The sequence below is a fragment of the Schistocerca piceifrons genome, chromosome 8 (genome assembly GCF_021461385.2).
Source record: "Schistocerca piceifrons isolate TAMUIC-IGC-003096 chromosome 8, iqSchPice1.1, whole genome shotgun sequence".
In the NCBI taxonomy this organism is placed as follows: domain Eukaryota; kingdom Metazoa; phylum Arthropoda; class Insecta; order Orthoptera; family Acrididae; genus Schistocerca; species Schistocerca piceifrons.
In genome coordinates, this window is record NC_060145.1 from 477,238,533 (window position 1) to 477,263,882 (window position 25,350).

The 25,350-nt window shown below is 41.3% G+C and overlaps 1 protein-coding gene across 1 annotated transcript in view; it reads right to left on the reverse strand.

The window, feature by feature from the left end:
• LOC124711390 (mitochondrial import receptor subunit TOM40 homolog 1-like) overlaps nucleotides 1-25,350 on the reverse strand; it is a 50,798-nt gene that overhangs the window by 10,712 nt on the left and 14,736 nt on the right. The gene's annotated exons all lie outside the window — the stretch shown is intronic.

Below are 25,350 nucleotides of genomic sequence, written 5' to 3' on the forward strand. Positions count from 1 at the left end.
GACAGGGAAGGTGTGGAGCAGAGAAGTACGCAGCAATTTTTGAGCCTGGAGGGCACTGTGTGTTTCTAACAACAGGGTACCATTCCGTAATCTGGAACAAGACTTTACAGGACCCGCAATTGCGTCGACACCTTTCTGAATAATGAAAGGGTTGACCGTGGAAAAGTCGTGACCTTCGTCAGACCGAGAAACAACAAGGAACTGTGGCAACGATGGAAGAACCGTCTGTGGCTGAGACTCAGTGAACTTACGTTTGTGAGCAGACATAGTGGAAGGTGAGGAAACCATTGCGGAAGAATCCCCCATGATTACCGGCGTCTCCGATGGCGCGCTCCTCCCTTGTGGGGGCCCTCACCGAGGGCACACCCGCCTTAGGTGATTGTTCACACCTCAGGTCACACCTCCCGACATACGGACGGAGGGACCAATCGGCACTTTCGGAAGGTATCAGCTCGGGTAATCACCCCTCCCTGGGCCTGGCCTTTACCAGGGGGTACGTACGTGTCCTACCTGTCTACCCGGGGCGGGGAATTACGCGTTACCCCGTCACCGGCTACGCATGGAAGTGCGTGGGTCGGCCTTCAGACACGCACAGGGAGGAAGAAAGAGAAAGGGAAAGGAAAGAAGAGGGGGTCTCAAACGCCGCAGCGGAGAAAAGGGTAAAGAGAAGAGGTAAGGAAAGGAGAAGGACAAAGGAAGGAAGAAGACAGACAAGCAAGGAAGAAGAAGAATGCGGTACATTTACAAGCGTCCGTCTCCGGACGTAGGCGCAAACCATGGTCCCAGAGGGGGAGAAAGTAAAGGAAAGAGCAAGAGGTGAGGGGGGGGTGAAGACAGGGGATGGGGAAGGATGCGGAAAGGGAAGGTATGCAGCCCGGAAAGGAAGGAAGGCCACATTAGCTCGGGGCCCCGTGCTCGCTACGCACGTATCCACAAAAGAGATGTGGATCCCCTGGGGGGCAGTTGCTCTGTGATGACATTGCACAGGATAGGGTAGCATGGAGAGCTGCATCAAACCAGTCTCTGGATTGAAGACCACCACCGCCACCTCAACAACAACAACAACAACAACAGTGCACAATGAAATACAAAAAGAGGTTTTTGACTCAGAACCATATAATATCAGACAACGAACACACCAAAAATATTTTGAAACATACTTAGCACAGCAAAGTACTGGGGCCACAAGAGGACATCCCACAGACAATGACGTCAAACAATTTTTACCTGTACTTATCTGCATATATATGTTGGAGAACTGAAGAGCTGTACATGGACAAAGTTCACGACTGACTAATTGTCAGGGAAATAAGGAGTGTGAGGAATATGAAGGGCAAACAAAAATGTTATGCAACACAAGAAAAAGATAGAATAGAATAAAAATGAAATGACTGGGCACATACATGACACAAACAACAGGAGGCAATGTCAATGATGATGCAGTCTTTTTTTGGGGCACAGAAACAACTAAACTCATAAGTGGCCATATTATAACCTTAGAACACCAGTATGTGAAAGAAGGTAAAAGCGACTATACGTAAGCCCAATCAATGGAACAAAGAGCTAAAAATAAGGACTTACCCTGGAAGAAGGATCCACAAAATACACCGTCGAGACAGCGGACGTCCCTAACCAAAGATTAAATGTCCTTTGCCACACTGCTACAATCGATAAAAAGTAAAATGCGATTATAGTCTGCTCATCGTTCGGTAAAATGGCTGATAACTCAGACAGCGAACATACACTGAAAAGCGGGTAAAAAAGAGGGCACTGGGCCACAAAATGGCAATCCGTCAAATATTTATGACTATGAGCACAAAATGGTGGGGGATCACAACGTAACAAATGGCAATGGCTAAAAGTACAGTGCCCAATATGCAACATAGCTGAAACAATCTCATTGCGACGAGAGGGCAGAGAGGATGGTGGCCAAGCCATTGGGAGAGGTATAATTCCCTGGAACTTGTTCCAGACAAAACCAGTGGTGATGCCAAAGTGGCATCATCTGCCAACAGATGGCAAGATGGAGATCATCCGAAGGAATGGAAGAGCCAGCAGACTGAGGTAGGAGGCTGCAGCCTTGGCAACAGCCTCAGCAGCCTCATTTCCTGTCAGATCGACATAACCAGGAACCCACACAGACATCACGATGAGCTGCTCAGCAGCGTGCACGTGGAAGATTTCTTGGACCCATTGCACTTAGGGATGGATTGTGTACAGTACACAGAGGCTCTGAAGGGCACTGAGAGAATAACAGCATACAATGCAATTAAAAAGCCTATGTCACTGGATGCAGTGGATGGCCTGACAGAGGGCAAAGAGCTCTGCTGTAAAAATCTAGCAGTGTTCCGGAAGTCGAAACCAAAAAATCAGTTCCATAGCCAAAGGTACATCCAACATCACAGTCAGTCTTAGAGCCATCAGTGTAAACAAAGGTGCTATCACTAAGTTGGCTGCGAAGGTTCAGAAACTTACAGCAATAGATTGAATCTGGAGTAGTATCCTTGGGAAGGAAATGAAGTCCAAGATGAACACGGTCCACCACATGAAGCCAAGATGGTGAAGTAGTCACACCAGTTGAAAAGGTGGCAGGTAGCATGAAGTTAAGCTGCTGGAGCAGTAGCCGAAAGCGAACTCTGAGAAGTAACAGGGAAGAACGGTGCACCCCATACAGTCAGTCAAAGGAGTCATCGAAAAAGAAGGCATAGGATGGGTGGCCGAGCATGGCAGACAAATGGCACGCATATCTGCTGAGGAAAACATCACGCAAGTATGACAGCAGTAGTTTGGCAGCTCAGGCACTCTCAACCAGGCTAGTGCAGTAAGCGCCAGTGACCAAATGTACTCCAGGATGGTGGATTGTGTTAAGACCATGTAAGATGGATGGACATATGGATGAATACACAAAACACCAATAGTCTAGTTTTGAACAGACAAGGGATCGGTATAAATGAAGGAGGGTGGTCCAATTCACTCCCCAGGAAGTACCGCTTAGGACACACAGGACACTGAGGGCCCAGTACAGCATGTGGGCAAGTAAGGTAAGTGGGAGGACCAAGGAAGGTTCCTATGAAGCATGAGCCCCAGTAAATTCGTACTTTCAGTGAATGGAAGAGCATTAGGCCCAAGATGCAAAGACTGTGGAAGAAACCCATTGCATCACCAGAAATTCATACAAATGTTTCGTCAATTGAAAAGCACAAGCCATTGTCTACGCTACATGACTAAAGACAATCAAGACATCGCTGAAGATGCCACTCAAGAAGAATAAGTCCATGGAGAACTGCAATTGATCACAAAGTTGTCAATGAAAAATGAGCTGCAGATGCCTGATAGGAGACAGTCTATAACAGGGTTAATAAGGTGTTGGAGATAGAATAAGGTCCACAATGACATCACCTGCTATGGTCAGGCCGGAAATCAAGCAATGAATCTTGGTCCCAGAGAGCCAATGGAGGTTGGGCCACAAGACAGAAGAGGGAATGAAACTGTTAAAAGAACTAGTACAGGAAATCCAGTTACCCTGAAGAATGTGGGGACACTGCACATGCAAATGTTTGTAATGAATACAATTTGCAATTATAAGATGACTGTTAAAAACGTGGAGAGCACGTCTGTAAGTACAAATTGTGCACTGCATGCCTCAGTCCACCAGAGCATGGCATGGCATGGCATGGTAAAGTAGTAGTGTGAGATATGGGACATTCTGTGCAGTAAGGAAAATGTTCGTAAGGTACTCTAGCTGGTCAACACAACCGGGGAAATGTTGTTCATCGAACGTCACCAGGGAGGATTAAAGCCTGTAGTCGGCCTTAGAAAGCTGCCAATTGGGTTTACACACATATGAGGCAGGAGTTGGTAAACTGATAGTGCATGGGAAATGAGTACATGACACAGAGAACAGACCAATTGAGTTGACAGGCAAGCTGGGCATTGCAGAACAAGAAGTCCAAATAACAATAAGGTTGTGTGGAGTCTGAAAGCTCCAGTGTTAAGACAGGTGAGGAATAGTTGATTGAAATCAGTAAAGAGGGAACTTCCTGGACAGGTTCTCAAAGATCCCCAAAGAGGACAATGGGCATTGATGTTGCTGAGCAGCAAAAATGGGTGACGGAGCTGACAAATAAGCTGGAGTAACAACTTTGAAATATAGAAAACACTTGATTGCACAATTCTTTGTTAAGCGTTACACATTCAAAATTTCATCATCAGACTGAAGCTGTGGAATGAAGTGTACAAGAAATTAATGATAGAAAATATACTAAGTGTGCATCCAAGTATTCCAATACACAGAAATTTCAAATAGTATACTTACATAAAAATCAAACTTTAGTACAAAGCTCATGAAAGGGAGCACATAGACTGAATACAACACAAACCTCATCTCATGTAGGCATATTTGACAGTGCCATCATCTGTTCAAATAGAACCAGTGCCAAATCAAACAGAACCAGTGCCAAACTGAGTGCGGCAATTGAATTATCAAAGAGGCAATAAAGGCCAGTAGGTGGTGCTAGCATTGACCATAGAATGGAAAGCAACAAGTAACTTCACAAACTTCACACACTGCAACTAAGTACATATCGACATCTCATGACAAATTTGATAAAAACATTTATGCTACTTTTATGATACAGAAACTCACACTAACAGCAGAAAGTGTGTCATTAGGTAACATCGTATAGAATGTTACAGAGGTAGTCTTTAGTTAAGATCAAAATGAAAGGCAACTGCAACTAACAACTGGTGTGATATAATATAAACATGAAACCAATATCAGTAATAAGTAAAATATAAGTGTGAAGGAATAAGTTCACAACCATCACAAAATAAAATGTACATAACTATCACAAAATGTAGTCACATTATAATAGACGAACATGTAATAAATGACATAACAGAATCATTCAGGTGAGTCCAGTTTGGTGGCAACAACCTGAAATGAAAGAACTATTATACGATAAAAATGGGCAATTTTTTTTCAATTCTCTGTAACTTTGTGTTAGATCGTGTAACTATCCAGCTGGTATCAGTTTACAGCCATCAGAAAAAGAAATGTTACACAAGTATGACCAACTGCAATCATTACTCTAGTCTAACAAACAATGGATGACATACAATATAAACATATCTAAAAACAAAGATGATGTGACTTACCAAACGAAAGCGCTGGCAGGTCGATAGACACACAAACAAACAAACAAACAAACATAAACATACACACAAAATTCAAGCTTTCGCAACAAACTGTTGCCTCATCAGGAAAGAGGGAAGGAGAGGGAAAGATGAAAGGATGTGGGTTTTAAGGGAGAGGGTAAGGAGTCATTCCAATCCCGGGAGCGGAAAGACTTACCTTAGGGGGAAAAAAGGACGGGTATACACTCACTCGCGCGCGCGCGCACACACACACACACACACACACACACACACACACACACACACACACACACACATACACATACACACACAAGCAGACATGTCTGCTTGTGTCTTTATATGTGTGGATAGATATGTGTGTGTGCGCGCGCACGCGAGTGTATACCCGTCCTTTTTCCCCCTAAGGTAAGTCTTTCCACTCCCGGGATTGGAATGACTCCTTACCCTCTCCCTTAAAACCCACATCCTTTCGTCTTTCCCTCTCCTTCCCTCTTTCCTGATGAGGCAACAGTTTGTTGCGAAAGCTTGAATTTTGTGTGTGTTTGTGTGTCCATCGACCTGCCAGCGCTTTCGTTTGGTAAGTCACATCATCTTTGTTTTTAGATATATTTTTCCCACGTGGAATGTTTCCCTCTATTATATTAATACAATATAAACATTTAGGTAAGCCTACATAGTTTCAACAATTTGAAAGAAAATATTACAATTTTTCTTTATTTCATATTTTTTGAAGAATTCTAAATATATGCACATCATATCTGTATGTCGCGTTGAGTTAGAACGAGTTTCTCTTCCATAAAAGTAGCATAAATGTTTTTGTCAAATTTGTTCATGAGGTGGTAACATGTAATTAACTGTAGTGTATGAAGTCTGTAAAGTTACTCTTTGATTTGCTTTCTATAGTCAATGCTAGCACCACCTAATGGCCTTCATTACGTCTCTGACAGTTCAATCGCTACACTCAGTTCGGCACCGGTTCTATTTGAATAGACGACAACGCTGTCAAATGTGCCTACACGTGATGAGATTTATGTTGTATTCAGCCTATGTGCTCACTTTCGTGAGCTTTGTATTAAAGTTTGGATTTTATGTAAGTACACTACTTGAAACTTCTGTATATTGGACTACTTGGATGCACACATATGTATATGTTCTATCATAAATTTCTTGTACACTTTACTCCACAGCTTCAGCCTGATGATGAAATTTTGAAACACGTAACACTTAATAAAGGATTGTGTGATCTAGACCTTTCTGCATTTCACAGCTGGGCCAAATCTGAAAGATCATCTACCTCTGCCGTAGAAGTATTTCTACATCAAGTAACAGAAGCTGGAGTAACTCTGTCCTGGTGACAGCAAATGACAAAGGGATGTAGACATTACAAAGAGAAAAGGTGAAATAAGTAAAGAAAATGTGGACTGCAACAGGTTGCAGCCAGGTGTTCCACGAGATCATTCGGCTATGGATGTCATCCCGAATGAACAGCATGACTCCCACTCGAGATGGAATGCTGCCCTCGGGGGAGGTCAAAATAGACCAGAAATAAACTAAGAGATCAAAGATGTTGCAAGGATGCAATTTAGTTTCTTAGAGTCAGGGAAACTACTGGATGCTGCGATTCCAAGAGAAACTGTAATTATTCCTTATTCGATCTAATGCCACGAATGTTCCCATTCCCCATAATGACTTTTCCAATGGGACGAGGGAACAAACTAAGGGCAGTCATCTTCAGCTGCCACGTGCCAGCATTTGAAGACTTGTGCTACAGTGTGCAGAGGCTGGAGGTTCCTGTTCCACGAAATGTATGGAGGCGTTGGCATTCTCCCTCGGTCAGCCTCTGGACTCTAGAGCAGAAAAACGGTCGGCGCTGTGCACTGGTGAATGAATGTCTTCCTGGTGAGGTATCGTGCGCCAACATCACTAAAGAGGATCTCCGGGTCAGGGAAGGAGGCCATTTGCCTTTGTTCAATATCTTAGAGCCTTTACAGTTGGCAGATGAAGACTCTGATGTTTATTGGCTGGAGGGATGTAAAAAGTCTTCACTGGAGCATTCCTTTTGTTCTTTCTGGCTTGCCAGTTGTGTTGCAGGCAATTTTGCCATCAGGAATGAAGACTTAGTGGCTTGTTGTGCACCTGTAGGAGATGACAATGTTACCATAATACTGGGTGATATTACAACCGCAGTACTGAAATGGAGGTTGCGATCCGTATGGCTGTATCCTTCGTAGAGCAAGGGGTAGCAAGACAGGGTAGGATACTTTCTCTATCACACGGATCTCCTCGATGGCCTGCTCACAGAGATACATGGAACGTTCACGAGATGAGGTGGCATGCTCGCCATTGATACAGTGAGGAGAAGGAGGTGGGCAACTGCCCTCACTAGCAACTCTACCACAAGTAACACATTTGGCCATGTTTTGACAGGACACGCAAGAGTGGTTACAATGCTAATATTGGTAGAAATGCATCGGATTTCGAACGTACAGTCAGACCATAATGACTTCATAGCCTGCCTTAATCTTCGGTAGAAGCACTACGCGATCAAATGTGAGCAAAAGACTGCGTGTAGGCATTAGGTTTGTACCGACCTTTTACATTACCCAGTGGACCGCAACGGTGCCCTGATCATACAGGTATTGTAGGTTCCTCGCCCCCCAATCAGACTATCAAGCAGCCGAGTGTAAATAACACCACTTTAAGAACTCAGCATTCGACGGGCCTCGACACAGACAGGACAGCCGTGGAGGAGTGAAGCTGTAAGCAGTTATTGAGGTCAAAAATCACAATTGGTCGACAGAAGCAAAGTCTCATAATGAAAGCGAGAGCAGGATTTCACAAAACCTGCAACTGCATCAACACCTTTCTGAATAATAAATGGATTAACTGTGGCAAAAGACCAGTGTAAGGCGCCACGTGGAATTGAGGTGGAGCTTAGCCTCATTCCATTTACATTTCTTAGATGTTGACTGAGATGGAGATGATTGGCTCACTGCGAAAAAATCTACCACGATTGCCAGTGTCTCTGACAGCACGCTCTTTTGACTGGAAGTCCCTCAAAGAGGCTCACTCACCTTAAGTGATTGTTCTCACCTTAGGTCATATCTCCCAAATTCCCACAGAGGGACCAACTGGCAATTGGGAAGGCAACCGTGCAGGCAATCACCCCTCCCTGAGCCTGGTCCATACCAGGAGGTACGTGTGGACTCTACCTGTTGACCTGGCACTGGGAATTATGCATAACCCAGTCACCTGTCACGTGTCAAACATGTAGGCTGGCCTTCAGGAGTGCACAGGACGAAGAAGAAGTAAAGCGAGACCTCAAATGCTGAAGCGGAGGAAGGGGAGGAGATGGAGAATGAAGAAAACATGAAGAAATGGATGAGCTATTGTTCCAATGCGAGACTATCGAAATTTCAGAACACATTCCCAAAAATACGTAAGTCATGTTTCTCAATGGAGGGGAAAAAGAATAGCAGGAGGCTACACATGCAGCATGGAAAGGGAAGAGGTGATGCAAAGGCTTCGGACCCATGGCTATCAAGCACCAACTCACCAAAGAGTGGTAAGTCCGCTGGGGGCAAATGATGTATTAACAGATGCCACCAAACTACTCGAATGACAAAAGAAAGACAAAAACCGAAGATGCTGGAATAATAACCAAAATGACAGCCAGGAACAAGTTAATGGTGGTTCAAACAGGAAAGGAGATGGATGAAAACAACGTGACTGGGAAAACTGTGGACAGTCAGCTGTACCCCAAATCACTGTCCAAGTCTATAAGAATGGGGAAACGAATGCTATAAAACTATTAGGATATAATAATAGTAAAAAATAGAAGAGCAACAGAGAACTGAAACAACTAAATGTGTAAACGCAGGATATAAGCAATTAGCTAATAATGTCAATGTAAATGGGATAATGATTGTAGAGATTGTGAATACAGGTGCAGTTTAAGTCCAGTTTCTGTAAAAAAAATTCCGCATGCTGTACAAAAAGAATAAAATATTGTCAGTGAGTGGCATAAAATTAAAAGAGCATAGAGGACTGAAAATGAAGCCAATTAATTTGCAAGCCTGAATAGAAACAGATGGAAATAGTGTGGAAATTTCTTGTTGATATTTGGAGGTTTGTTAGTCATTTGCATTTCAGGGATGGTTTCTTAACAGAGAAGGATACAAGAGTATTTTTGTTGGTCCTATCTGCAACTCAACATCATCTCTTTATGGTAAGTATCAATCCATTCATTTCACATCATTATTCCATCCTGGACTTTCCATTCTTTAAAATTTCATATGCAGTTGGCTCATTGTTTTAGCCTTTAACGTTGTTCTTATCTTGATCCATATATACTGATAGGTTTTAATTTTATTATTTGTCTTTTTCTTCTTTGAAAGTTATGTCACACACTAGATAATGGAAAAGGGACCTGTTCTATCATTATTATTTTTGTTGTACTAAAGATTACCTTAGTCCTTATGAGCTCTTTCCATAAAAAGCATTGCTTTAATTTTTGTTGTTGATATCGGCATGTCTTAGTTTAGGCATATATTCTTCAGTCTATGTTCTGCTATTTGTAATTTGTCTCCACCGTCCTGTACAATTACCTGGCCATTGCATTTAGAAATTTATCTGTCCCAATTGTTATACCTCGAGGTATTCTGCCCTTCATCCACTCCCTGACCATGTGGTCAACGTAGATGTTAAACAGTACTGGTGACATACTACAGCCTCCCATTACTGCCCAGTTTGTGTATTTCAGGTGCCCGCTCTTTGCCAGTAACTGTTTTTCTTTTGATGCTTTTCTACAACCCTTAGCATACTTTTATCGGGTGCCATGAGAAATCTCTTATCTATTATTGACCACAGATTTTTCTGTGGATGCACAGTCAAATGCTTTTTCACTGTCAATAAACACTAAGTGTGTTTCCAAATTGAATTTTCGTCTTTTCTCTATAATTTGTTTCAGAGTGAAAACATCATCTGTTCATAATCTATCTTTATAAAATCCTGCTTGCTCTTCTAATAGAATTGAAACAGAGATGTTTTGAAGCCTTTCATTAATTACTATGCTGCAGATTTTATAAGATACACTCAGAAGACTGATTCCACTGTAATTAACTGTGTTATTTCTGTCTCCTTACTTCTCCCTCTGAAGTAAAGGCGAACTGTTGGCATCACTGCCTTCAGTGAAGAAGACCCAGGTTAGATTTCCAGTACCATCTCATATTTTTTGAAGTTGGGAGGTCTGGTATGGGGTCCACTCAGCCCTTATGAGGCCAAATGAGGACTGCTTGGATAACGAAGCAGTGGCAGGGAACATCAGGACTCAACTACAGGCAGTAATGGTGCGAGGGACTGGCGACATGCTCACCACGTGTCCCACGATCACAGATTTCTCCTCATACTGCCTTGTCTGCAGCATTCTGCCAGATGAAACAGGCCTATGGCCTAATCTGTGAGTGGTGTTTACAATTACTTCTGTCTCCTTTATTAAAAATGAAATAAGAGTCTCTAGACTGTAGACCACTGAATGTGAAAGTGGTAATTGATGATGTACTTATTTCTTTGCTCTGTGTGCCAGACAAATTTCCATCAAAAATGGTTAAATTTTGGTACATTACCTAGCTGGCATGCCCAGCAAATAATCCACATCACACGTCAAATTAATGAACATGAAACTGTAATTCCCTTGTTAATGACAGCAGCTGCTGAAATGTGTTGTGCTAATAAATATTAAGAAAAAAGTGACTGAAGCAATAAAAATTATTTCATAAATGTATCTTTTTGTATTCATGAAATATTTGATAAAGATATGTGAAGAAGAATGCAGTCAGCATAGTGACTTTAAAAAGAATTGGTGACAATACCTTGAGAAAACTGGCAAACGTGGAGTAATATTGTCATACAACTGAAGCCAATTTATCTGTGATTGACGACTTAACTTCTTAGCAGATTCAGGAATCAGATACTTACATCAGCATTTCACCCTCAGCAAACCCAACAAAAGGAATTGTGTCCTGACACAGAACAGATGAAAGACAGGGTTTGAGGTCAACCTGCAATTTCCGAGCAGTTATGAGCAAATGCAGAGAGACAAATTTTCAGTGAGGTGCGTTGATTACTTTAAATCAGTGCCAAACACTGTCCTAGACACCTATGAGAGAGACAGGTTCTGGGCCTGAACAGGAGACTGGTGGAATTCCGGGTTCTGATTAACACTATTTATTTGCGCTACACTGAATGGTAATTCTGAACATTAGAAAAAGCAAAGGAGGCAACTGGTTGCACAACAGAAGTCAGTCTCTGAAGCCATGGATTAGGTGCTAACAGAAGTAGTGAATACTAGCAGCATGTTAAGTACAAACTTAAGAGCAGCACTCCAAATGAGGAAAGGCATGTTGGAGCTTACCGAGGCTGTCCACAAGTGACACAAAGTCGGCGCCCCAGCAATCTGAATGAGAACTCCCTCTGAATACAAAAATAGTTTTTAAAGAATCGTGGTGGTGCATCATTTCTCCCTTCCCATAGTCAATCCACCAGAACTCAACAAGCTTTGGCCAATCTGATGAGTTGCTCTGCACCTCCAGGGCATCCCTGGCCAACCACATTTAGATTCCTCCCCTACTCCTACTTGGCAGGTAGGGACACTTCTGGATTTTACATTAACAAACTCCAAGTTTGGTATCAACAGTGTTCATCTGAAAGCTAAATGTCACTGCCACCCCAATCATGGCCAGCAACAACAGTGTTTTACATCATTTGGCCCCACCCTCCATTCTTCTGTGGGTGGGGGCTGCTGTAGCAGCACTAACCTGTGTAAACCTACTGATGTTGCAGTTCTCAGGAGCAAGTAACAAGCTTGCCGCCTCTGCTAAGACGTGCCTTTTCATGGCCATCTTCTACAGTGACACCTTAAAACAGTGTCTAGGCAGTGGATAAGAGTTACCAGTTATTCCTGTGAAATGAACTTCTCCCCTGGGACAGCTGCTCAGAGTGTCTGCCGTCAAGTCATTAAGTAGTCAATATATGACATTTTCCAAGAACTACACCAATTTTTGAGACTACACTATTCTAAAAGATATGGGAGATAATTTGACAATTTGCACCAGTTTCAGGAAATCATTAATAATGTATCACATTCACATGCAGGCTTTACACAGCATAAATTATGGTATGGGGTTGCAGAAAAAAATGCATAGTCAACATTCCTTCACCAACTTAAGTGTACTAACGTCCTAAAACGACGCCGCTGCCGCCGACAACTATTGGTCCACTTCAATGAAGTTTCAACACCTTTTCACACAAATGGAGCTCAAAACAGTGCTCAATTAACTTGTATACCCTGCCTGCTGTGACTGACAGTGCATGGCAGCTACTCTGTATCCCTACAAATTACATGTATGTTGAAAATGTGGCATCTCGGCTATCACTTACACCACTGAAAGACTCCAAATCCAAAATGTCTAATCAGTGAAAAGGAGCCAACAATGTCAATTTCCTGTACTGACAGTTTAGTTTTATGAATTTCTGAACCTAAAGTTAAACAATGGGTACATTTTACTTCCAGCTCCAAGGTCATTAGGCATTATGCATTAAAAATCCTGGATACTTTTAATTCATATGTTGTCAATGACTGGCTATTTCCATATCAGTTTTGTGTATTCAATAACTGTTAATGTTTTAATCATTTCTGGAGTGCCTACTGTATACGACATCACTCGCCTCAAGCAATTTCCTGTAGCCTCAGTCTCTATGAAACACTATAAAGTGTAACAAAGAATCCTCTTGAAAACTTTGTTCTACCAGAGAGTATTGAAACTGTCCATGTGCAGAGCTACTTACAGCAACATTCATTTCATACCATCACAGACCAGAATGAAAGCCAATCACCAACCTTAAGTTACACCTCACATCACACTGTGGAAATGTGCTGACCTCAATGAAAATAAACACAACCACCATAAGAGTTGTGATAAGATTAAGTAGGAGCCATGCCCACCATCATAAATTCACTGGTGTCATAAGTTTTTAACAACAACAAAATTATTTGGTACCTGTTATACACCGAAGAGAAATATGAGGAAAATGAAGTAGTATTTTGTTCTTACTCTCAACTAAACTATCATTGACAGAGGAAACAATATTATTAAAACTAATGATCACAAGTATCAATATAATATTAGAATGTACAGAGGGAAAAATAATGTTTCTTGTACAGGAAAGAAAACTGTTTATTTGTGAAGATATATAACACCATTTTCACAACTTGATGATTGCAATGAATTTTCCACAGAGCCTGCTGCAAATTTGTTGCTGAAGATTTTCTTCAAAACCAACGTTTGTGGCCAACTGAACACTAATTTCAAAGACAAATGACAAAATTTCTTGCTTAGCATTACATTTCTCTTTCACAGGCTGCAAAAAAAACCACTACATTCTTCTTTGACACTGTACCCCTTGACGGGATCTTCTCAACAGTCATACACTCCCGCTTTCGAAGCAAAATACTAAAGTGAACTCCAGGAGGCAACAGAGAAGCAGAACTTTTCACATATGCGTGATCATGGGAGCTATAAAGAAATGAAGTACAAGATGTGTAGCTGGACGTAATACAATAGGCAAGAAACTACAATGGCTTCATGTCAATGTGTAGGAAATATGACATCCATACCGGTATGAATATACATATGCAGCAGAAAGTACTTGTCATTACGAAATATGTACTGCAACACATGAATGTGAATTTCATATGGTCCCGGGACAGAGGGCCATGATGATGAATGGGCAGACCAGGTTTCTCATAGTAAAAATGATACTGCAACATTCACAATTATGAACAGTGTAAGATATATACTAAGATAGTATACCATCAGTGACCAGGCAGCTTGCTAGCATCAAATTACAATGAAATGAACACCCTTAGCTGCTTACAGGCGTTGACATACGTCAACGGGGACAGATGAAAATGTGAGCCCCGACTGGGACTCGAACCCGGGACCTCCTGCTTACGTGGCAGACGCTCTATCCATATGAGCCACAGAGGATAGTGCGACTGCAGGGATTTATCTCTGCCACGCCTCCCGCGAAACCTACATTCTCAACGTATTGTCCCACACTACAGTCATAGTGCCCCCGCCCATTATACTCATTACTCGCAGCGCGTTGCCGATTCCTGTAAGAGTTCAGGCACTATTTGTGCATTCGCACAGAAGAAGAAGAAGATGGTCAAGTGGCCGGTGAGCCTTAACTACAAATATATACTAAGATGGTATACCATCGGTGACCAGGCAGCTCGCTAGACTCAAATTACAATGAAATGAACACCCTTAGCTGCTTACAGGCATTGACACGTCAACGGGGACAGATGAAAATGTGTGCCCTGACCGGGACTCGAACCTGGAATCTCCTGCTTATGTGGCAGAAGCTCTATCCATCTGAGCCACTGAGGACACAGAGGATAGCGCGACTGCAGGGATTTATCTCTGGCACGCCTCCTGCGAAACCCACATTCTCAACGTATTGTCCTGCACTAAAGTCACCACCTTAGTATGTATGTAGTTAAGGCTCACCAGCCACTTGACCATCTTCTTCTTCTGTGCGAATGCACAAACAGTGCCCGAACTCTTACGGGAATCGGCAACGTGCCGCGAGTAATGAGTATAATGGGCAGGGGCACCACGACTGCAGTGCAGGACAATACGCTGAGAATGTGGGTTTCACGGGAGGCGTGCTAGAGATAAATCCCTGCAGTCGCGCTATCCTCTGTGGCTCAGATGGATAGAGCGTCTGCCATGTAAGCAGGAGATCCCGGGTTCGAGTCACGGTTGGGGCATACATTTTCATCTGTCCCTGTTGACGTATGTCAATGCCTGTAAGCAGCTAAGGGTGTTCATTTCATTGTAATTTGAACAGTGTAAGAGCTCTCGAGAATCTACTGCTAACTTCCAAAATAGAGAGCTAAAAATCTCTGCAAAGTGCTGACCCAAGGAGTTTGAGATATTGAAAGGATCCACATCATCATCATTTGCAACTGTCAGACTGGGTGTTACAAGATGAATCTTTTTGCCAGCAACATGAAGTTTATCCCAAATAATAGAAGTGGGATCCAAGAGGCTTTTTTACTGCCTCTGATTATTTGATGGTTCTTTGCACAGCATATCTGCTTACATCGGTCAGTTCTCCACCATTGGGGGATGTTCACTGAGATGGATAGCACCTCTTCACATACAAACTATGACTCAACATTTTTCAGTCCACTGGGGGAGTTGGGTTGATTGCAAAAGGAAATAATGTGCAGGGTACAGAAAACTCAATGGCGGCAGAGGATAATGTTCATAAGGTATTCTACCTGGTTTAATTGCTGTGGAATTTTTGTTTGACAAAGGTGTAAAGTCAGGAACAGAGCCTCCAGTCTACTTTAGAAAGCTGCCAAATTATCTTACACACAGACCGTAAGTGTGTCAGCAAACAAATTACACACAAAGAACGTTTGCTTGAGCATGTATCTGAGATGACTGAGCAATCTAGGTAATATGCTTGCTATGCACTGCAGGAGGAAAGATTCTGGTGTGACAGAATGTGAATGAGATGTGGATTCATCAGTGTTCAGAGGAACAATACTAAGCAGACCTAGAATACCTGCCAGGAGCAAGCCCCTCACACATGCTGTGGGAAAGTCCCAAATGAGATGGTGTGGGAAACACACGCACTGAGCAGCAAGAAAGGTGTTGGGATTTGGGTAATAAGCTGCAGCATGTCTGCCACAGTGAGAATAAGCTATGCAGTATGTAGATGTTACAAAGAGAAAATTTAATTCCAAGAAAGGAAATATGAGGTCTGTTCAAAAAATTTTGGAACTTTGCCCACAAAATTTTTCTATGCTTACCTTTTCCTTATTGTGAGGGTGTCTTCTTCAAAATAATATCCTCCACAATTGCTACACCACTCCCAAAGTCGTTTCCACTTCCAGAAGTAGTCTTGGTATGCCCCTTGCTGGATCACACAAAGCATTGTCTGCAAATTTTCTTTTATCATTGCTTATCTTCATCTTTTCAATGGGGTTTTCAACTCTGGGGGCTGGGGGAACCGACCACAGAGACATTTGCTCGCAGGCATCACAACATATCCCGGTAGTACCACTGATTAACAGTTTCTCCCCGTGGTACGAATTAATGATGAACTAATTCTTCAAAGTCGAAGAGAACTATCAGCATGGCTTTGACATTTGACCTGACCAGCTTTTTTTGGACTTGCAGAACCTTTCCCGACAGTGTGACGACTGAACCTCAGTCTCAACACCATAACCGTAGACCCACACCTCATCACCAGTTATGACACTCTTAAGGAATAACTCATTCTCATTTGTGCAATCCAAAAGCTCTTCACAGACTGCGAGGTGTAGGTCTTTCTTGTCTCGACTCACGAGCCATGGGGTGAACTTGGCAGTAACATGATGCATTCCAAGTTCCCGTGTCAGGATTTGACGACATGATCAACTGAAATGTTACATTGTTCTTCAATTGGCACGCACAATTTTGTCGATGTTCCTGGCACGAGTGCTGTCATTAGATGTCAAAGAGTGTCCTGAACGAGGGTCATCTTTAACATCCATCCAGCCATTTGTTAACTGTGTGAACTGTTCGTAACACGAAGTACAGCTTATGTACTCCATCACTGTAGGCTTTCTGCATCGTTTGGTGTGTCTCTAAAAGTTTTCTTGAGTTTCACACAAAATTTAATGCAGACACACTGTTTCTCTAACTCTACTACTCGAAATTTGTAAACTGTGCGACAAAACATTCTACTCAATACAGCACTGAACAATAACTGACAGACATACAACAATGAGACTTCTGGCAGTTACACAGTAAACACAGGACAACCACACTTCACTCAGATCACTGGCTCAAAACTACGAATGTTGTGGAATTTTTTCAACAGACCTCATACACACAGCAACACCACCTAACTGGCTGCTGAATGGAATAACCTGGCTACGGAAACTGTCTTGGATGAACATCATTACACTCCTTTGAGCCAGAATTCCTTCCTGGGGTGGATGGTTATATCGTACCAGGGTGAAGTGTTAGATGTTAAAGAGGTCTCTAACACATATTTTCATATCTTACATGCATACAACAGCTGGCGATTCTGAATGTAACAACAGTTGCAATTCTGTCCCTGTGATCTCATGCCCTGTATATTCCACTGAAGGGCATCAGTATTTAAGGATGAGAGATGTCTACAGCATTAGTTACGATTACTTTGGCAGCTCCTGAGCGCTCTGGTTTCACACGCATTGGACTACACGGTTCAGAAGGCTGATGACTCTGCTCTGCTATTTCTTCGAAGATAAAAGTTTCCTTCCTCCCCTGGTTGACTGGATTTCTCTACAGTTGAGCGTCAGTTGGCTATTGTGCTCGTAAAATGGCAATTGACCAAGCATCATTTTTGTGTGGTGTTGCCATCAAGGAGGCAGAAGGGGAAGAATATCTCTCTACCTGTCTTCTTATTTCCACTGTGTTTATTTGATGAGGACCCAGATTTTTGCAGGCAAAAAACAAAAAGTCTCGGGAATATTCCCTATTAAATTTTCCTTCAGGTTTTACAGTATGCTGTGCAAGAACAGTAGTAGCAGATGAGGATGCAACTTTAGCACTCTGGCATTTTATAAATGTTGCACTGAACTAGAGAGGTAGCAGGTCAGTGTGGCCACATCCTTCCTCAGTAGTGGGATAGCAACAACAGTGCTGTAACCTACAGGATGGTGGTGCTGAGGGCATTCAGATGACAAATAATTTTGAAGCAACAATAAGGGATACCTTCTCCTTCACCGTGCTCTCCCGTGTAGCCTGCTCATCAAGGTATGCAGGATATTTGTGAGATGAAGTGGCATACTCCCTTGTACAGTTAATGCAGTGGGGAGAAAGGGGGTGGGGGTGCAAGCTCCTTCATGTGATCTCTGTCACAATTTACACATTTTGTTGCATTTTTACAAGGCATATGGGTGTGACTGAAATAGTGATACTGGTAACACTGTAACGGGTTCAGTATGTAGGCTCTTATATTGATGATCTTGGGGTTGCCTTTATCTTCAATGAGATAGAGGTAGGCACTATACTTCAGTTAAAATTACTCTGATTGATAGATGGCAATGATGGGAAGCAGTCACCAGCTCCTATATAATATGCCATGTGCTCATGTGATCAATAATTACACTCGCACTGACAAAGAAATGTCGGCTACTTACAGAATGTTGCCAACATCTTTGTAGACAGTGGGGAGGGCAGTGGTGGGGGCTGCTGGTTCTGGGGGTAAATTGCTGCATCAATACGCCATAATTACATGTTACTGATGACTTGCAGCAATAGGATGACTATTCAGTCACACGTGCATTACAGTAACAAACTATCTAAATAAGTAGAGAAAACTGAGATGAACATAACTGAATTTTTGGCGAAATACTATACCACAAACAGATGCACGCCAAATATATCTGGAATATTTTATACATAGCTGGACAACAGCAACGGTTTCACGTAATAAAATTATAAACAGCCGACCAGTTGCAGTGGATAAAGAAATTCTTTACCTCGGTTTCGACAAATATAAATTTGTCTTCTTCAGAAGGTAACAATTTTACATTAGTAAGGACTAACGTACCATCGCCGTTTTTACAATTGTCGGCATAGGTCCACGCGTCAAAAATAAAATATAGCCCTATAATTAGGGTTTGTCACGTTAATATATTAACATTAATTTCTATAAATTCTAGGGCTATATTTTATTTTTGACACATGGATCTATGCCGACAATTGTAAAAATGGCGATGGTACATTAGTCCTTACTAATTTAAAATTGTTACCTTCTGAAGAAGACAAATTTATATTTGTCAAAACCTAGGTAAAAAATTTCTTTATCCATTGCAACTGGTTGGCAGTTTATAATTTTAAAATATATCTGGAGCACTTTTACTATATTCTGTGTAGTCATTACAACTGCTGTCAGAATTTAATGAAATAATAAGTTGTTTGGTGTTACTTTCTGCAAACATTCATTTTCTCTTGTTTTCATTACTACTTCCTTTGTGTGCCTTACAACATTATGCCAATATGGTGACTAAGTTTGGTTTGTAGCACCCTTTGTCAATCTTTCCATTCTGCCAGCACACATTTTTTTGTTGTTCCCTGCATCATCATCTTTAAGTTGAGCCCATTTGAGTTTAATGGAACTAAAATGACAGTGATATGATGGTAGCCAGAGGACCTAATTACCATATTTCTTTGCCACTTCATCTATGACATATAGAAGTAAAGGTGTTTGATTCTGAGCCCCAGGATCCAGTACTTCACACTTTCTACAGTTGTCTGGTATGGAAATGTTCTTTTCTTTTACACACTTGATAATGTCTCATTTTCTGGAAGTTAACTGTAGGTGCCTTATTGAGGATAGTCAAATGATAACTGTTACTGAAAGTTTGCTCACTTTTTTGATGGCTCTTTGATAGAAACAAGAGATACAGAATGATTAACAAATTCCAATTCTGTATGCCTTTCGCTGAGACAAAACGTCATTGCATTCTAAGACACTGATCGACAACTAAAACCATGGAATAATGATTTGCATAATTCCTCAGCTTTTTACATTCATGCATGTAGAAATAAAATAACAAAATACTTTACTGCACTGGTAAAAGTACTATACTATCTAAAATTCGAGCCATTAATTTTATAATCTCATTACTACAGGAAGATAGTTCTCTTCGAGAAAAATAAAAGCAAACTTAAGAAAAAGACAAAATGTATTTGAACTTACAGCATTTCCATTAACAGTCCAGCACTTTGTTGTTATGCTGATGTGTCAGACAGACAATTACACATTTCATTTAATCTTGTTACAGTACACTCTAACACTAACGCCAATTTAGATTGCTGATGCAACTGATGTGAAAAATTGGGTAGGAAACAGCAACACAAAACACGAACTTTGACGGTGGCGTACTGTGAGTGTACAAATTGTATTTACCCCACACTGTAATGAGATATGGATCTCCCCCACCTTTGAAAATAATTTCAGTATGATGGCTGCATTTTCTGAATCAGATCAAATAAATACATAAAAATAAAGTCCACTGGTCATAAAGCACATTTTTCACTACAAGCTCTCCAAATTAAGTGCTACAGGTTTCTCAATTTCAAAACATCGTTATAAATTATGCACACTTAAGGCAAGCTATGTCAGACTATAAGCTTTTATACAAACAGTTTATTTATGATTGTATAATAATGACTATGAATAAGACAATTTTCTTTTCAAAATTTTTGTTCACAAACTATAACTTTACCAAAGACTAACTTCAGCAGCTTTTGCTTCGTTTGCATACAAATACTTTTATACCCTGGTGCAATACAAAAATCACTGTGTACTGGGCACTCCTTCCCCTTCCCTCCCACCCTGGTGGTTAGTCCCGCCTGCCCCCTTGCAGACGCATCCACATCATCCAGCAAGGCTGGCAGAGAAGGCAACACAGCGAGCATGTGGAGTCCGAGAAACAGCTGTGATTGGCTGCTACCTGGCCTCTACCACTCAACTCACAGAAACATCAATCGTAAAATACTTTTAATTGGAGTGTAATTTGTTATTTATCCTATTTGTAATCCAACACTTGTTTTACAACTTGATCGGAAAGCTAACCTTGGCTTTCCCTATCGGTCACGCCATTAAACAGCTGGGTGGCAAAACTCCACATAAGTAACTCAGTGGTAATGGGCCTCTATGCAAATAGGGTATCAGTTGAGGAGCACAGCTTTCAACAGTTTTTGAGCCTGAAAGGCACTGTCAGTCCCAATTAATAGTGTTCCAATACTTAGGCGACAGCACGGTTTCACTGGGCCTGCCACTCCTTAATGAACGGCAAATGGATTTAACTTAACCAACAAAATGACCTTTCATGCATGATACTACTAGATAGTGAGGTGTAGCTGGGATATTCATTATTTTCGTTGCTTGAGCCCATTTCTGTTTCTTGGACATTGGTGGAGTAAATCAGTTTGGTGCACCCATCGTGGTTCGAACGTCCACGACTGCCAGCATCTCCAATGGTTAACTCCTTCCTTCCGGGGGTTCTCCTAACAGGAGTACTAATCTGTACCGATCTTTATCAGGAGTTACATGCAAACCTTACCTGTCGAATGGGGTACAGAGTACAGGGAATGACACGTTACCCAGTCAGCCTTTATGCATCAAATGGGTGAGAAGGCATTTTCAACTTTTTGCAGCGTAATTAATAGTCCATTAAATTTCGAGCATGCAGCCAAGCAAATATCTGCGACTCAGCATCTCCGTTACATGGTGAGTAGCAACTTTCCTTCTCATAATATTTTTACATTCCACGCTGGATTTTCCATTGTTTAGAATTTCTTCCTCTGATATTTCGGCCGCATATTGTCCAGCCATCCCCAGAGCGAGTCGCAAGACTGATAAGGTGCCAATGTGGCCTTATATGCCGCCTTTACGAAGGTGCAGATAAGAAGATGCGAAAAGGAAGACCTAAAATTCCAAATCAGAGGAACCAACGAGTAAAGAAATGAAAGGCAGACTACACTTAAAGGCAGTGCGTTGCAGCATCTTAAGTGAACAAGAAGGGCCTAGTAGTGAAAATACAGACTGTTATGGGGAAGGGGAAGCAATGCCAATACTGGCTGGTGACCAAGTGCACACCAATTATTTGCTCAAAAGCCATAAGACGGAGGGGAAAGAACACAAAGATAGACATGGAGCAAGGAAAAGCAGGGCAAAGGCTGGTGCCCTAAAGACTTATAAATCCCTGATGGGGATGGTGTGACAGTGTTGTGCAAGACATGCGAGACACTGGCTCATTCTTTAAATGCTAAATCCATATCATACCCTAAACTACAGCTAATTTTCAATTGTAAATAATATTAAATGTATCACATTACTGAAGACATTTTATAGAATGTGACTGCTCAACATATTACTCTTCTCTTCTGTGTAAATGAAACTGTTAAGTGATTCACCAGAGTTGTGCAAAATATTTAATAATCAAAGTCCAGGACAGAGTAATAATAATATTATGAAAAGGATAGATTGCTACTAACCATATACAGGAGATAATGAGTTGCAAGCAAGCACAATGAAAAGACTGCTATACATTTTAGGTTTCTGCCAAAAGGTATTCTTCTGAAGTAGGAAACACACATTCAAGCAAGCTCAACTCTCGCACACATGACCACAATCTCTGGTCACAGCAAAAGATAAAATGGATAGTAGTCTTTTTGTTGTGCCATGATCTGCGACTCAACATTTTTTCCGTATGGTAAGGAGCAATCTATACTTTTGATAATATTTTTGATGTTTAGTAATTCCTTCTCAGCAGCAGCAAATTAAAATTTTATTGGTACAGGTCAATATGCAGATCTTTAAAACTGGTGTTCAAAGATGACTACAATGCATACAACTACAGGAAATAAGCAATCATGAAACTGAATCACTTATTCATCACCAAAGAGTAGGGACTCCCACAGGCATGATGAAAATTCAACTAGGATTATGAAGATCACCGCACCTTACATCAGTTCTGTACTGTCACTAGTGCAATGTACCTTTGTCAGTTTCTCGAAAGATTGAAATACAAATTAGTGAACCCACTTTACAAAAAGAGTGAAAATATACTTTAAGGAAATTACCAGTATTTCCTTGCACCAGTTTTTTTTAAATTTTTTTTATTTTTTTTATTTTTTAAAGAAAGCAATGTGTTTGATAGTAGTGGCATATCTAAGTACACATAATTTACTGACAAGACTTCTCAGTTTGGCTTCAAACCTGCCCAACTGCTGAACACATTAATGCGGCACTTATGGGATTCAGGGAGGTGAGCCTGCCTTGGACCAAAGCCACCTTTTAGATCAAGATGAAGTCTGGTAAGACCCCGGTCAGCTTGGATGTCGTTTTTAGAGTGTTTCCCACATCCAACTAGGTAAATACTTGGCTGGTACCCACATACCACCTCAGGTAAACATCTGGAAAACACACTCACACTTAAACACGAGATTTGCTCTAGATGCAGACAGATGGGGTATACAAATTCTGTCCCAGGGAGCAGTTGTGTCAGGAAGGGTAACTGGCCATCAACTGTCACTAACATTGCCATATAACAATGCTGACCCTGTATAGAAATGAGAAAAGGCAAGGATGAAGAGGAAGAGAAGGAAGAACTCAGCTTGTCTTTAGGAAGGGGTAAATGACAGACTGAGTACAGCAGGTAATTTCTTTGATTTAACAATAGTGCGGATCATACAATAATTTTGTGAAGGTTCGAACATTATGGGATTAAGGCAAAAGCTTAACAGTGATTCACTTGATATCTGAGAAGTGGGAAGATGAATGTTTTACTAAAAAAGGAGGAAGAGGGCTGAATCTGATTGGAGACATAAAAAGCAGGGATGGTAGAGAGAGGATAGGATGGCAGGGGTCACCACGCAGATCTGTTCTGGCTCCACTGCTTTTTTTGTTATACAGGGTGACCAAAAAGGTCAGTTAACATTTAAACATACACTAATTCACAGAATAATGGAGGCAGAGGGGTAAAACATGACACACATGACTGAAATTACATAGGTTGTATTGAAACCAGAAATGAGTGCAAAAACTGGCCAACAGATAGTGCTGGACAGCAACACGTCAGTGGTGCCACATGAGAATTGTGTATAAAATGGGCTTTAATGAGAGAGGGAATAAGATGTACCAACACTTGCAGCATATTGACTTCACCAGAGAAAGACACTGTTAGTGAACATTTACAATCAGAATGGAGCGTCCACTACCGCAGCTTTATGATCCTATCATCATAAGAAGATTAGTCAAATGGATAAAGGTCACTGTGGAGAAAATGATCATGAAGTTCGAGGGCACAGGGCCACTTAGACCAGGTGGTGGTTAGGGAAGTGAGAGCACTCCCGCTCCCTCATCATCTCGGCAGTGATCGCTTGCAGTATAATGAGGCAGTCTGTAGTTATGTTGTGCACCGGAGTGCAACCAATGCACTGTTTTCAGATCAATGGTCACAGTCAGGTCTAGCATAACCTTGTATGTGAACAAACACATTTACTTATGACAGAGTGCTTAAATGGGAGAGTAGCTCTTTTTAAATTGACGATAAATTATCATAACGGACGGGTTAGAAGGTTTAAAGCGTAGATTAAATACACCAACATCAATTTACAACATTTTAGTGCAGAATGCCAATAAGTTTATGGTATGCTATGGTATCTTCAGATTTTAGTGTGCTTCAAAACTCGTAAACACAGTGATAAAAATTCATTTTACAGCAGTATTACAATACTTTGCACACTAATGGTTATGGACAGTTGGAAGACAAACAGCAAGAAGTGAAGGCGCATAAATTAAACAAAGTGCTATTAAGTGATGTGACTGCAGATGGGAGCAGAGAAGTAAACATCTGAATAGCCTTTCTCAACGTTTTCACTATGTAAATATACTTCCCTCTCTAGGGCAGGACATTCACATTTCCTCAGCACAAATTCCATGACTTCACAAGTCTGCAGCTACAATTATGTTGTCGTTTTGATCTATGAGTACGTAATTGTGCGAGAAAATTTTTTGTGCATTGAAGAGAATGAAATTTACCCACAGAAGCTGCTCACTGACAGCCTTCAACTGCAGAGCTTATCTTTGAATTAGCAATGGTAAGAAACTGGCAATTTAGTGGATTGCAAACTAAGTAATATTGTGTGTAATGTTTAAATAAAATGGCAACAAAATATAAGTTTGTCAATTAAAATTTTGCCCTAAAGTGGCATTCACCATAAAGCTGCATCAGTTGTAATACATACTATGTTTCATACTGAACTGCCCCATATTCTGTGCTTCATTAAAATATTAAGATGTGTTTCATTTTATTGTCATTTATTATTAATACAACAGTTTTAGCAAAATAAATCTGTGACATTGCACCACCTGTTCCCAACATTGTCTCTCGACACAACACATACTACTGATAAATGAAAGCCAACAATTTGAGCACTTGTTACAAAGAATACTGTGTTTTCTAAAAAATAAATTGCTATGCTAGTTATTGTTTTTGTGTCATACGAAGTGTCATTTCTTGGTCTTCCGTGCACTTTTTTTGGTTTCAATCAAACTCCTGTCGTT